This window comes from Rattus norvegicus, chromosome 8, assembly GCF_036323735.1.
Source record: "Rattus norvegicus strain BN/NHsdMcwi chromosome 8, GRCr8, whole genome shotgun sequence".
Lineage (NCBI taxonomy): Eukaryota > Metazoa > Chordata > Mammalia > Rodentia > Muridae > Rattus > Rattus norvegicus.
In genome coordinates, this window is record NC_086026.1 from 78,310,859 (window position 1) to 78,325,866 (window position 15,008).

General features: G+C 45.5%; 1 protein-coding gene and 1 long non-coding RNA gene across 3 annotated transcripts in view; both read left to right on the forward strand.

Annotated features, from left to right (window-relative positions):
* Rora (RAR-related orphan receptor A) overlaps positions 1-15,008 on the forward strand; it is a 733,021-nt gene that overhangs the window by 128,149 nt on the left and 589,864 nt on the right.
* The window catches only part of LOC120094342 (uncharacterized), a 235,481-nt gene that overhangs the window by 95,361 nt on the left and 125,112 nt on the right, over positions 1-15,008 (forward strand). The window contains exon 1 of the long non-coding RNA XR_005488663.2: positions 1-15,008. This exon is cut by the window's left edge and continues 95,361 nt beyond it; it is cut by the window's right edge and continues 64,287 nt beyond it. This is a non-coding gene — a long non-coding RNA (uncharacterized LOC120094342).

Genomic DNA, 15,008 nt, shown 5'->3' on the forward strand with positions numbered 1-15,008 from the left:
CCACCAACTGCCCCATAGCGTCCTGCCCTCTCTAGTCTCCACATGGTCAACACTGGGAAAGCATGGTTGGTGGCATGGTGATGTAGTGTGTGGTTGCAAAGTCAGCTTGAGGTGGAGTGGACTCGGATTGGTGGGGGGGGGGGGTACCCTGGAGAAAGCCTCAGTTTGAGGTATACCACTGGAAAGTGGGTAGTGGGAAAGGGAGGAGGCAGGAGGGTCTGGATCAACTATGTCCTATCTGGTCAACTCTTCAACTCCATGGAGTAACCCACGGAGTCCTGGTCACACATCTTTGTCACAAACACACGCCTCCGACCCCATGAGGCCTGCTGAGCTTCCTTATTGCATTCCACTGGAAAATTCCACAGTCTAAGCCAAGATGGCCTGCTCACGGTGGACTTGACCCCTATTCAGAGCCCATGTGGTGGAGTTACCCACCCACCATCTTTAAAGGAAGGATTTTGGTAATTACAGGAAGACAACGTTTGTAGATATCTCCCTCCAAGCACACAAGAAGCACTCAGTACTTTCAACCTAACTTTGACACACTGAGCATTCAAGATTAAGAAATGTTCACATTACACACATACGTAATGACCTTTCAATATAGGAAGGGGGTCTTTTGCTGGGGCCTTGGAAGTCTAGTGGTGGCTCTGAGAAAAGCCTGCAGTCAGAACCGGGAAGGTGGCTCAAGGGATTAAGGTGACTGCTCTCCAAACATGAGGACCTGAGATTAAGTCCCTAGCACTCTCCAGGTACCTCAAAGCCGAGTACCTACTCATGCATGTAGCCTTCGCTTTGCAGGGCAGAGATAGATGAATTCCAGTAGCTCACTGGCTAGTCAGACTATTTGAGGTTCATTGAGAACCCCTGACTGCAGATGGAGAGAAATAGAGGAAGACACTGAGCAGTCCCCCTATGGACCATACCAATACATGTGCCCACATGGCATGGCATGTGACTTCACACTCACATACATGTACAATGCACACACAGGAGAGAGAAGCGGGGCGCAGGGGAGAGTAGTTTATTTTCTGAAAGGAATCTGATTTTTATAAAATGCTGTTCTCTGGAGCAAAGCAGGGCGAAGCAGGCAAAGATCTAGAGGAATGTGAGGGTCGTCTGGAGATTGAGCGCTGACTGTGATCCCAGCAGAAGCAGGAAGCTGTGGGCACGGCGAAGAGGAATCTGGATCTATTACACAAAGCTGTGATTTCGATAGCAGGGGACACAGAAAGGAGAAATTGGATATCAGAGGACATTCTCCGAAGTGCGGTGGAGTCTAGGGATCAGAACTGGAGCTGGAAATAAAACCCGGGAGACCCTGTGTCTTTGGTTGTGGCTTCTAAAATCAGGCCACCAATGCCAGAATGCACAACACTAAGCATGCTTTTACTGTGATGTTTCTGAAGGAAAGGTGCTTGTGGGCTGCTAGGAGAGGATGGCCGGGGCAGAGTACATCTACATAGCAGTTGCTGGTCCAGTCCTGGGTGGATCTGAGTGAATGCAATTGGGAAGGGAGTCTATAGATGCTATGAACTTTTCCCAGGGTGACAACGGAACCCCAACTACAGACTGAATAAGAGATTCCAGCCAAGTCTAGCTTGTTGAACCGGCAAGTTTAGAGTTATTTACAGAGCATGGGTGAGGGGTCAGTCACAGGAGTGTGGTCAACTTACAAGCAGCTGCACCCCGGAAAAACCCCTCTCTCTCTCTCTCTCTCTCTCTCTCTCTCTCTCTCTCTCTCTCTCTCTCTCTCTCTCTCTCTCATGCCAGCCTGCATGTTCAGGATCTCATTTTGCATTCCAGGCTGCCTTCCCAGTCACTATGTGGTCTCAGTGACCTCAGACTCACAAGAGTCCTCCTGTCTCAGCTTTTTGAGTGCTGGGATTGCAGGTCCAAGCCACCATACTGACTGAGAAACACTTAGGTGTTATTATGGAGACAGGTTATTGTAATAGTTTCCAGTTAGATCCTTGGGTACTCTTTGCCCACAGTAAAGCTAATGAGAATCCATAAGAAAGGCATGCAATTGACCATTCCCAAGCCTCCTGCAAAAGACATTAGCCCGCTCAGTAAGGAGCATAAGATAGGGACCGGTCTAATGAAGTAGGACTTTGTAGACAGTGCTGCAGTTGATAAGAAATAGCAAGAACCAGAGTCATGGGGTACAAGAATGTGTCACTGTCTCATTTGGGCAGCAGAGGCTTGTTCAAAGGTCCCCCCCCCGCCCCCATGAGCTGCAGGTAGCACAGGGTGGTGTGGTGGGGTAGAGAAGGGAAACTGTTCATGAAGCTTTTCCAAAGTGCTCTGTTAGGACTGGGGACGTAGCTAAGTTGGTAGAGCGCTTGCCTACCATGCTCGAAGCTCTGTATTTGATCTCCAGCATGACATTAACCAGGCATGATGGTGCATCCCGGAAAGTCCAGCACTGGAGGGGATAAATGCAGGATGATCTCAAGTTCAAGGTCAGCCTGGGCTACAAAAGACACTGTTTTCAAAATAAACAGACAGACAGACAAAACTAAAACAAAAAAACCATCCCAGACAAACGAACATCAATAAACAAATGCTGTGATAAATTGATAGAATGAAGGCCGTCCACTTCTTAAACAGGTGTCCGTGGGCAGAGGACACAGTAGATTCTCCCTGGATTTCTTTTGAATTCTGTTCCTAGAATTTTGCTGGCGATTTTATTGGGTTAGGATCTGAGGTGTTTCCTTCTTTTTAAATTATGTATGGTGACTAATGGTGGGAAGCCAACTGGACTATTTTAAGAACTTCCCTTCAATACTAGAAAGATGACCTTTGGCTAGCTACACTGAGAGTGTCCAGCAATCAAGTTTCACTCACCTAAGGGTAGAAGGGCTTCAACTTGATCTTCTGAGCTGATGAGTACTTCACGATAAGCTCATTCTGGTCCATTAACTTCATTTCTCAAAATGCAGGTTTGAAAAGAATGTTCCTGGGGGAGTTACCACCAAAAATGGATGCGATTCACTAAAAAACAGTCAAAGCTGAACATGGTATATGGTTCTGAAGAAAGGCTTTTGGCTTTTTATTGTTATATGGTTGTGTGTGTGTGTGTGTGTGTGTGTGTGTGTGTGTGTCTGTCTGTCTGTCTGTCTGTCTGTCTGTCATTTGCACAAGTGAATGTTTGTACATACCTGTGCCTGTGTGTGTGTATGCATGTGCCTGTGTGTGCATTCTGAGACCAGAGGAGGATGTTAACTGTCTCCTTTACCACACTTTGCCTTTTTGAGACAGAGTCTCTTACTGAGCCTGGAACTAGATTAGAAGGTAGCTGGGACCAGCTACCCTTCCATCTCTGCCCCCTCCCAAAGCCCTGGAGTTACAGGATTCATGGCTGCCTTTTTGCCTGGATGCTGGGGATTTGAACTTATGTTCTCCTTGTGAAGAACGCTCTCTTACCCACTAAGCTAAGTTAAGGCCCCTGCGTGTTACTTTTGAAGTAAGCAGTTGATAATGTTTTATAAATGTGTTTGATCACCAGTATTAGGCTTACCATGAACCTCCACTTCTGTTCTCCATGTGCCTTTCCTAATTTGTTTAGAGAATAAAATAAACGTGGTGGATGAAATGACTAAACAGTTCAAGAAAGCTGGTGGCCTCTTTGGTGTCTCACCAGGTTCTTCAGTGGGGAACAAATATTGATTGATTGCCCTTTAAGTGAGAACTTGGAAGACATCTCCAGGGACAACTATATCTACAGGTCGATGATACAAAAAAAAAAAAAAAAAAAAAGCCTTCAAACCTTACCCTGGGAAGTTGTGAATACAAGTCATGCATGGAATCTATGTGGGTATGGTATTGTCAACAGGATGCCTGTCATTCCAGGTTCATTTCCTGTTTTAAAAAAAAAAAATTCAACAAATGTTTAACGAGTGCCCATTATTTGATAGATGCCTTCCAGGTATCTGGGGACCCCAGAAAAAGCCACACGTGGGTGAAACTTTCAGTCTGGTTAATTACCACACGGCCAGCATACTGCCTAGGGAGCTGTGCCCAGTCATCAGCTGGCCAGTTGGGAATTAGCAGGCCTGGCTCCTATGTGGATAGTCTACCTGGTGCCCTCAGATGGCAAGTTCTCCAACAGCTGGATGGCAGGATGGTGATTATTAATGATAAAATGAGAGTGGAGAGAGGACGGAAGATGCCTGCAGCTGCCTGCTTTGCTGTGTGGTGCTGCGGAGACCCAGGTCAACAGTGAACTGTTTCTCCCACTGCTGCTTCTGCTGGGCACCTTGTCAAGTTCCTGAGCCGCCTGATACATAGGGAGCGGGGGCATCTCTTTGGTCTTCTCTTTGTCCTCACTGGCTTTGTCAACAAGTGTTTTGGAAGGAAGGGACCTCATTCTTACAGCTTGGTCAAGCCCTTCATAGTCGGGTGTCCTGTGGCTTCTGAAAAGGGTGAGAACAACTTCCCAGACAACTGTGGCCACAGCAAAGCAGCCAGAAAGAAGCAGGCACCCATGAGTCAGAGTCCATACACTGCTGAGATCTGAGGTAAACCTGTGGTCTCTCCACTCTCCAATGGGGTTGGCTATTTCTCACAGCCCAGGCAATGATGGCTTGGTTTAATATCATGAAGCCTCAGGACCAACATCAGGGAAAATGTCATTCAGCTCTGGATGCACCTGTGCCCTGCGTCACAGTCTACAGGACAGGAGCTTAGGGATATCGGTCATCTTTTCATGGCCCGTGTCTTAGGGCAAGACATGTTCATTCTGGAAACCAGGGATTGCTGCCAGAGCAGTACATGCCGACTGCCAGGGCTTGGGACCATTCTCCTTCCAGCAGAAGAAACACCAGAGGAAGCCCATCACCGTTACCCAGGCCTGGTGGTCAGCAGGGCACCTGCCTCCCTCCTGCCACACCCAAGACATTGCCTCTGCAGTGAGGAGTTCACCAGGATGCACTTTAATAGCTGTGCTCTTGTGGTTTTCAGAGGGATTCTTTGATACTCTGTAATATTGACAATACATGAATGATAAAAATCTCCCCACAGATATTTCAACTAATTGCTCCTTCTAGGTAAAGGATGGCCCCATTTCTGGGTCTGTCTGATCATGACTTTTCATTTTCTGCCATAAATGAACCTAATTTGCAAATGAAAAATTTCAGCGAAGCATAAGTTGCCTGCAAGGGAATTAAGGCCTGAACCTTTGGAAGTGCTCAGCTGAACACACAATCACATTTTAAACAAAAGACTTATGATCTTAATTCGCGGTTAAAGTAACAATTGCTCTCAAACAGTACTTAGTATTTGAAAGGCTCAGGCATTCCAATAATAGTGATCAAGAGCAGTTAAACTTGCTCCAAGCTAGCAAAACAAATAGTGTTTGTCAAAATACCCTTAGTGTGCCCCGTTTGTAGGGAAAAGCTTTGCTCAGATCACCCCTCAGGCTCCTGTTTGGTGTCAAGGGAGAACAGCAATCCTTGTTTGGGTCTAGTCTGTGAGGCTGAAGAACTGAGTTCTAGTCCTTGGCCCAGCTATTGAGCTGTTTAAGGCGTATCAAAACATAAACATATTTCATTCAAGGACCCAAACGTTTGGGGCAGGTAGTGAACCCACTGCCAGGATTTATTAAATAAAAAATATTACAACAGAGAGTGTGTTGGACCAAAGGAGCCAATCTGAGAGCACAGGGAAGGGTGTCTTGTGCCTTCACGGAATGCTTTCAATGTTTGTCCTTGCTCTTCAGGGGACTGTCTGGGTCCACTGTAGATCACTGACTTAACTTGGTGGATCCTAACTGGTGGTGGTTAAACAGCCTGGCAACACTTAGGGTCACATTCCAGCAGAAGGGAGGATATGTTAATCCATTCTGAATTTCAAAAACTCGAGCACTTCACAAAATGAATAAGATGAAAACTTGAAATTACAAATTATATTCCTAGTGTTACCTTCTACGTAAAGATAATAGTTACAAAAACAAACAAACAAACAAACAAACAAAGACCCATGTTGTTGTTTTTCAGGAGTAATTCTTACCTGGTGACTCATATGTCTGAAGCAAATCTTCATTCTACTTTTGAGTGAATAGTTGTCCTTGTCATGAGGCCCTCTACAGAGGGCGGTTGTGGTCACTTCCAGCTTCTAGCTACTTTGCAAGTAGAAGCTTGTGTTCTTTGCCTGATCACCTACCACTCTTCCCCGTCTGCTTTCCAGGATCAAAACAATAGACTGATGAGTTTTTGACCACAGCATGCCTAGCACTTCCCTTCTTGGTGATCCAAAGATCGATTAGGTATCAGCCCTGCTGCCCAGGAGGGAAGGGCCTGGCTCGACACCAGTAATGACCTACACGGTGAAGGCTTGCCTGGAAAAACCTACAAGGCATCATGGTTTCCTAGAGTATTGGGCAGAGCCCTGCCAAGGCAGGGTAGACTTTCAGGTTTGAGGGGGCAGCTACAGACAGACATTCTGGGACAAAGAGCCCTGTGTAGTGTGGGTGTGGCTGGGATATAGGATGTTGGGAAAAGGTGAGATAGAAGCGGTAGTGTAGCACAGATCATGGAAGATCAGTCTCTATACTGTTTGAGGGGGCTGTGAGAAAGTGCCTAGGGTACTTCAGGAGCTTCCTATTCCACTGCTTTTAGTGGGACTGTGGGAATCTGCTGCATATTCAAATCCAAGTCCTAATGAGCTGGTTTAGAAAATAGCTCCCTGCTATTTCAAAGAGGCCTTGCTCATAGGCCAGTCTCATCAGGGCTTAGCACCGACCCACAGTTCTAGGAACCAAGTACTAGGGCTGACGTTGTTCCTGACATTACTCGAGGCTAACGTTGTTCTTGACATTACTTGAGCTCTGCCCTGGACTACCTCTGTGTGGCTGAGTATCTTTTGTGGAATCTGTATATAAACAGACAGGACTTTGCCCCAAGGATGTCAGCCTCACAGCTCAAACTCCACTCGAAAGGGAAAAGAAAATAGGAAAAGGAAGGGAAAATAGGAATCAATGGGGAAGATTGTTTAGATGGGTGGCTTTAAGTTTTGTTTTGTGGAGAGGGCTTTGCAAGAACATGTGTTGGGTGAATTCTCCTGTAAAATGCTTATTGAATCACTATCCCCTTAGGGAGCAAACCACAGACCAAGACATAAGTAAGTTCTGGGAATTTAAGTCATGGATTAAATTCTTCAGGTAAGCCTGTGTGTCATATGTCCCCAGTGCACATTTATCCAGGTGTTCTACTGGGATGGGCCAGACTTGATTGTGATGACTCTGAACCATTTAGCATAAATACCGGAGGCCCTGTTTTTAATGACTGCAGAAGCTCTTAGGTTGGGTACAAGGCAGATGGCCTTCCCTCTAGCCCCAAGGTTGAGTTCCTTTATCTCTGGATGATAAGGGTCATAGCTCTTCTCACGAGGACGTTGTCGGGACAGAAAATTTCATCTATCTTGTTAAGAAAAATTATAGACGCACAGTATTAAAATATGCAGGTCTAAAATAGCTGCCAGCACTGTTTGGCTCTCTTTGCCGAAATCTCACTATGCTTGTAAGCGAGACTCAGCATTTTCTTGTGGACTGCGAGCTGTTGCCGTAAAATGAGCTTGTCAGTCTCTGGTAAAGAACAAAATGTCCTTAGATTTACCCTGTGCCACATTGGTCTGTGTATGTACACTCAAGTACCCTATATGGAATATACCCAAAGCCAAGTTCTCCCAGGGAGGTATGGAGCTCCAAAAGGGACACTGGTATACACAGCCATTTCTAAAAGCCACTCTGCTGTAGCCTGTAGGAGAATGGGCCCTGAAAGACTGCTAACACTACAGGACCTCATTTGCCTGATGTGAAATACCTCAGCTCCATCATTCCCAGGAAGAGTCAAGCTCTCACTGGTCTTCCTCCTCTGACTTGTGGACAAGTGTAGAAGTTTCCCTCCCCATGGCCCCTAAGCCATCGTCATTCATTCCACATCTCTTGGTAGTCATAACAGACACAGCACAGGGAGGTTGCCCGGGAGATGACACAAGTCAATAAAGTGCTTTCCTGCACAAGCATGGTGGCCTGAGTTCAGACTTCTCAACTACCACAAAAGCCTGTGCTATGGCCTCTGTCTCTGATTCCAACTGTGGGAATGAAGAAGCAGGGAATGAAGACCATTCACTGGCCAATCAATCCAGCTGAATTGATGAGGTTTAAGTTTAGTGGGTAACTCAGGTTCAAAAGTAGAGAACAAGTGGGAAAAACACCTTACATCAAGCTCTGGTCACACACACACACACACACACACACACACACAGAGTAGCACAAACAGTGATCCTGGTCTTTGAGGGTGTATTTTATGATTCTGGGGCCCAAATGTTCAGTGGAAAGGACGGGACAGACTGGTGGTTTTCCTGACTCTTAGAGACGAGTATGTATCCCTGAGGCTCATGGGAACTTGTAGAGGCCGCCTGTGAGCTTCATCCAGAGGCAAGGAGGGGAGAGGCTCAGCCTTGCTTCTCTGCCTCAGACATGCACGTTTCTGTATTATCTGGTTTGCCTTCAGGATCCCGTACAAGATTTGCTTAAAGAAAGGAATTTGCCATTTAAAAAAAAATGTTTAAGATCTAGTGGGTGAGCTTTAAAGTTTTATATACTTGCATAACATTCGTCCCTTCTTTGTGAAATTGGGACTTGAGTTTGTCGCCCAGCCAATCCCTCAATCTGGGTTGATGTTTACAAAGTAATATTATATAGGTGGCCACTGGCCATATTTAATGCAATCTCTTTTAAAATGCAGCCTTAGTATCACTGGTCTTATATACAGCTTCACTTAAAATAATCAGTGCAGGAGCTGGGCGACGATGGATCGGTGCTTAAGAGCATTTGCTGCTCTTCTAGACAACCTGAGTTCAGTTACTAGCACCTACCTTGTGTGGCTAACAACCTTTCATAATAAGTCCAACTCCAGGACATCTGCCACCCTCTTTTGGCCTCTGTGGAAACCCACATGCGTGTGGCAAACATACACATTCATAAGAATACATCTTTAAAATTATTAGGGCATATTACTGAAGGCTCTTCCATTCTGTGATGTGAGGCTTTTAAAACCTGTTTAAACTGTCTTAATAAATTGCTTGTCAAGTTTATTTTTGGTAAACACATTGCTATCATAATTACTAAACTGCTTCAGCATCTACCTGCTATTCCTAGTAATGTCCCAAGAAAGTTTCCAGCTCCCAGCAGCTCTGTTACCTGCTTCTTTAGGCCTAGGAGGTAACATTTGGGGCCTTGAACTGGCTACTTATCACTTTCCTGGCTGCTGCCCTCGAAAAGTGCTGGTGCTCTGAATCCAAGATGGTGTCCGTGGCCCCTGGCCCGTCATGTGGAAGGGAACACTGTCACAGGGAAGGTTCTGTGTCTCCTTCTTGTGTTTTAAGAAAAGCCCCAAAGATGAAAGATAGTGCTGGTTTTCTGTGTTTATTCTCTTTACCCTTCGGGGGGTAACTGAGTACTGTGACCTTAGTCATGTGAAATACGAGGGACTTGTATGACAGACTCAGTCAGTCTGACTCCAGTAACTCAGGAGAATGCCAGGAGCATGGTGGAGGGTTGCTGAGGGCAGACACAGGCAGGGACAGTAGAATGTGTCAGAAGTCGGGATGTGAAATAAGAAGGCTGGGAGAGAGGATGATCTACTTGGTCTGTACCTGTTGTGTGATTTACCAGGCACTACCCTAGATTCCCCAGGGTTCATTTAAAGAGGAGCCCATGAGAGCCTCCGTTCTCCTCACGGATTCTCGTGGCCCGCTGCTTCTCAGCCTCGGGTGGAATCTGTTGACTGAAGGAGAATGAAGTTTTGACTGTGGTTAGTCCTCACCGTCTTTTTCTTTCCACAGTGCCGACAATACCCAGGGCAGTTCATAACATTTTAATTTCCTCACAAGTGATCCTCTTATTTCAATTTGCAACATGCAAGCCTGTCCGATTGTAGAGAGTCAAATAATAGGGGAGGTTATTTAAATGAAATCTCACAGAAGACACACCCAGCGATCATTTTCATTCATAGTTCTTCTATTGCTCTTGGCAGCGATAATGTAGTGTTTCTATGGTTCATTTTTATGGAGTGTTATGGGACATATTCTTTGTGGGTTTAGATTTCGGAGTAGCGTATCTGATTTATACTTGATAAAGCAGTGTTTGCCAAGTAATCTTTGCTGAAAGGCAGCCGCTTAGGCAGAAAGGAAGAACCTTCTATAAAAAGTACGAAAACACGCTCTTAGACTTGCATGGGAGTTCATGGGGTCAGAGAAATGCAGGGCTCAGAGAATTCCACACTCTGAAATTTCCTGAATTTGACATGTTTCAATTTTTTTCATATTTGACAATGTCCTAAGCCTCCTAAGTGAGTTTTATACTTGCTAATCACTATGATTCTTGTAATTAGCTTTTTCCTGCGAGAGATGGTCACACAAAGATAAACAATATGGTGACTATATTTCTGTTGTAACCACGGAAACCATCAATGATGGTTTATTAAGCATCCTTTCTCCTGATCCCTAAACAGCACGTTGTACTGGCCCATGTTCCTTGAAGAATATATGTATTTTTCTTATCAGATAAATCAACTTAATTTTGTTTATATCTTGGCTTCTTTAACTGTTTTGACAATGACATTGACCTCTTAAAGCATCAAAGTTAGGGTTATTTTCTAAATTAGTGTTCAGGGGCTAAAGATACAAGTCAGTGGTTAAAAGTGTCTGTGGCTCTTCCAGAGGACCTGAGTTCACCGCCCAGCACCCAAATGGAGTGGCTCACAACCTCACAACCGCCTGAATCTCCAGCCCCAGGAGATCCAAAGCCCTCTGCTGACCTCCATAGGCATCTGAACTCACATGGTCACACCTACCCATGAGCAAGAATAAACGTTAAAAGGTAGTTTTTGAGGGTGTTTCAGACGCAGTCGAGGGCACCGTAGAACTAGTCAGAGGAGATAAAACAATCTTTTCTATCCGCTGTGGCTCATGAAACTGTGCTAAGTTACCAACGATGAGTGGACATGAAATAGCTAGGCATGCCGAGGACCACTAGAAACTCACTTCTGCATTTCTTGAGTTAATTCTTGGTGTGAGAAGTTGCTGGTGGGTGAATAGAGAACCTAGGGTGAATGTTTCTTGTAGGTAATCTATTAAAGTGGTCAGACTGAAGACACACAGGTAGGATAAAATATCCCACTGTCCCAATGCCCTTATCACCAGAGAGTGTGTTTGTTGGTAGAGCCGTACAGTTGAGGAGCACTTCTGGGAGATGGAGTCTTTGTGCACCAGGCCCCAGAATGCACCGGACTTCCTTCATTCGTCTGGTTCCTGAAGTGGCAGTGCAGCAGTGGCTTGATGGCCACCCGTTTTTTGATGGCAATTTGGCAGAGAGTCAAACTTTGGCCCCAAAGCAGAGGTGGCACAATTAGGCAGCTGAGAGGCATTCTCTCAACACACACTTTTAATTGATTTCAGCTTGTTTCAGTTTGCAAAGACAGAGCTCTGACGCGCAGCGGCCTTCTCTCGAAGGGCTTATTTTTACTTTCCCTTTATTCAGCAGCGCTAATTCAACAGCACCAGAAGCGACAATAATGGCAGAGCTCTGAAGAGCGCATCTTTGGCATGGCTTGGATGCAAAAAGTATTATTAAGAACTAATGAGTAGGATAGTTACATGTTAACCAGAAAAGCATCAATGAGCGAGCTAGCGAACATTCTGGGGCAAACATCTGTCTCTGAAGCAGATGTTACCTTGTGAGTTTACGGGAGGAAAGGCAGCACAAATGTAAACTGGTGGTTTGAGGTAATGTCAGGGACAGGGAGATAACTACAGGGCCTTCTTGTTCTTCTTAAACTCACAGACGACTGTGGGTTATCTCTCGGAGTGGGGTTTAAATAGAAAAGCTATCAAGCAAGGGTGAGGTGACATTTATGTGGATTCCTGACCTGGAACTCTCATCAACTAACTGCGTTCTCCCCTGCTTTATCTAGAGCTCAGCCATCTCTTCAGCATACAGGGTTACAGCTGCTATAACCTTGTCCGGTGAGAGATTAAGACCCGAGACCTGTTCAACCCCAGCCCAAAATTACCCAATCTACTGCCGACTTGTAGAACAGCTTGATCTATGCAGATGATTCATGTTTCCAGGTTACACAGTGAGTCCTTTTTTTTTTTTTTTTTCCAGCTTTCAGTCCTTGATCCAAAAATCACCAACGTAGGATTTTTAGGACTCTACCCAGCAGTCTGGGATGTATTTTAAGATCCCTCAAAGGACACCAGATTAGCAACTGGCTTACTTTTGTTTAGTCCTACTGGACAAACCTGAAGAGAAAGTGAAGCCCTGGGAGCCTTTAGTCCATCTCAATGCCTTCAGGAAGTTGGAAAATGTGAAGGCCCAGGGCTGGGGAGATGACTCAGTCAGTAGTGTACTTGCCATGCAAGTGTGAACTGTTTCCTGAGCACACACACCAGTAAAGCTGGGTGAGCCAGGCACTCACTTGTAATCCCAGCACTGGAGAGGCAGAAACAAGAGGACCCCTGGGGTTCACTGGCCAGGCAGTCGTGCCTAGTCAGTGAGTTTGAGGTTCAGTGAAAGACTGTTTCAAAGACACCAAGTGAATAGTGATTGAGAAAAACAAACATGCTGACCTCTGGCGGCTACACACATACAAGCACCTGTGTATGTGTATGTGTATGTGCATGTGCATATACATGTATATATGTACCTACATGCACACATGCACCTGCCTACCCCCCGCCCCCCAAAGAAAAATATAAAGTTCCCAAAGTTATTTGCTTGGCATACCTCATTAACATGAAGGAGTTAACCACTAACCAAGGTAGGACTCCTAGTTCATTCTCTCCTTCTTTCCTCATTTTAGAGCAAACCCCTTAATAGCCTTCTGTCTCCCCCTGAAGATCAAGGAGGCATCAGCTCTTCTATGGGGAGAAGTCCATTGGAGAAGAGGCTGGGACTAGCCTCCCTGATGCTCTGAAAGTTAGACATGGGGCCTTGGAGTGGAGTAAATCTCAGCCACCAAGCCATGTGACTAAAGGTTGCCGTTGCATGGCACATGTATGATCATATTTGTACCTGGATGGCCACTGGTATGATGACAGGGAACATTTGTCACCCTCCTTTGGAAAGCTATGTTCCCCATCAACATGTGACCGAGATTCCCCAGCACCCTGCCTATCTGGTGGGCGGGCTGCAGAGGTACCCAGCAACACAATCCGTAATCTGGAGCTTGCGGGGATGTGATTGACTGCCACTGGTTGGATCTGCCGCCCTCTACCACAAAGAAGGGTGTTTGAAACATTTCAAGGAGAATTGTTTGACCAATGATAACCTCTCATTAGGATCTTCATTATATATTGTGGGGGTCCCACAGGCTATTGTCTGGAAACTGTTCAGCAGAGGATCCCAAGGATAGCCTGTGTATTCATTGCAGCAGAAAGGTGACTTCGACTTTGTGCCAGATTGTCCACTTGTAGATGCGATGTTCCCCTTTCCTCTGTGTATAATGTGTGTTTACACATACACATATATGTGTATGCAAGTGCGCAGTGTGTGCAGTATGCGTGTGTGTTTGTGCGCATGTGCACACTGCACACATCTGTGGGGATTTCTCTCATGTGTAAGGTGGGCAGACCTGAAGATCATTCCTCAGACCTGCTCGGTCAGTTTATGCACAGCCCTGAGGAGAACTTCCCTTCATCATCGAGAAAGCAGGGGTAGCAGAACATTCTCGAAGTCTTCCTTCTGCTGTTTGCAATGCTGACTCATATTTCTTGAAGGAGGTTCAGCATCTGTTGTGTGGTTCTCCGTGTGACACAAGTGGGTTTCACTTCCCTCCCAGGGAAACTGTGCCCCTACCTCACCTGTTGAGGGCAGGTGAGGTGAACAGAGCCTGGGGAAGAGCTATCCTGGCGGCTCGCTCAGTGGAGCAGAGTCACTGTGCTTGTCCCTGATTCACCTGCCTGACCGTGACACAGAAGTGGAGGTTAGAAAGGTTGTACTGGACCTTGGAATTTCATAGTGACATAAAGGTGTCACCATTCAGTGCTCATGGAAGGGGCTATAGAAAGAATTCTAAAACAACAACAGTAACAGTAACAGCAACAACAAGTCACTTTTCTCGAGTACAGACTTTACCAGGGCTATTGCTGATCTACCAGTTCCCACCCTGGTGTTCTCAGGACCCTGCCATGCCCCAACTTTGTGGGGCGTGTTGACCTTCCAAAGCACATTTTATTGGTGAGGACCAGGAACTCTGGGACTTGGCAGATTTCTAAGGTCACACTAGTAGATGATAGAACCAGACTTTAACAAAGATCTACTTTCTCCCAAGCCTGTGTTCTTTCCATACTGCACAGTCTGTTCCCCCAGCCCTGCCACTTTGTGCTTCACCAACACTAAACTTCAGGCACCTTCTGGAACAAGCTATTTGGTTTCTTGCTAACGTGGCTTTCTTCTTTTTGCCTAACCAACTAGCATAATCGACACATGTACACCCAGAGAAACAAAAAAAGATAGCTACCCATGGACTCACACATGCAAATATACACATGCATGAACATGTACACACAGACTCAAACAGTTACCTATGGACAGAAATATATACACAAATATGTATGTACAGGGGGGAAAATGTAGATACAGATAAATATAGGTATGCACATACAAGCACCCACAAATATGGTCACACATACACACACAAATGTAATAGGTGTCCATAGACATACATATGCAAATACAACCACATATACATATGACCACGCATATAAAAAAACACACATGTGAGCATACATACACATGCATGTACATACAAGTACAGATAGGTACCACTTTCGTTTTTTATATATCTTGTTCTGGGTCTTTAAAACATAGTTTAGACATGAGCTCTGCATGTAAACTCCAACAAACTCTTGTCTTTGCCTTCCCTTCGTGTATCTGCTTACCAGCTCTGTTCTAAAACTAAGCTTGTCCAACTATACACACAGCCCGTGTCTCTGCC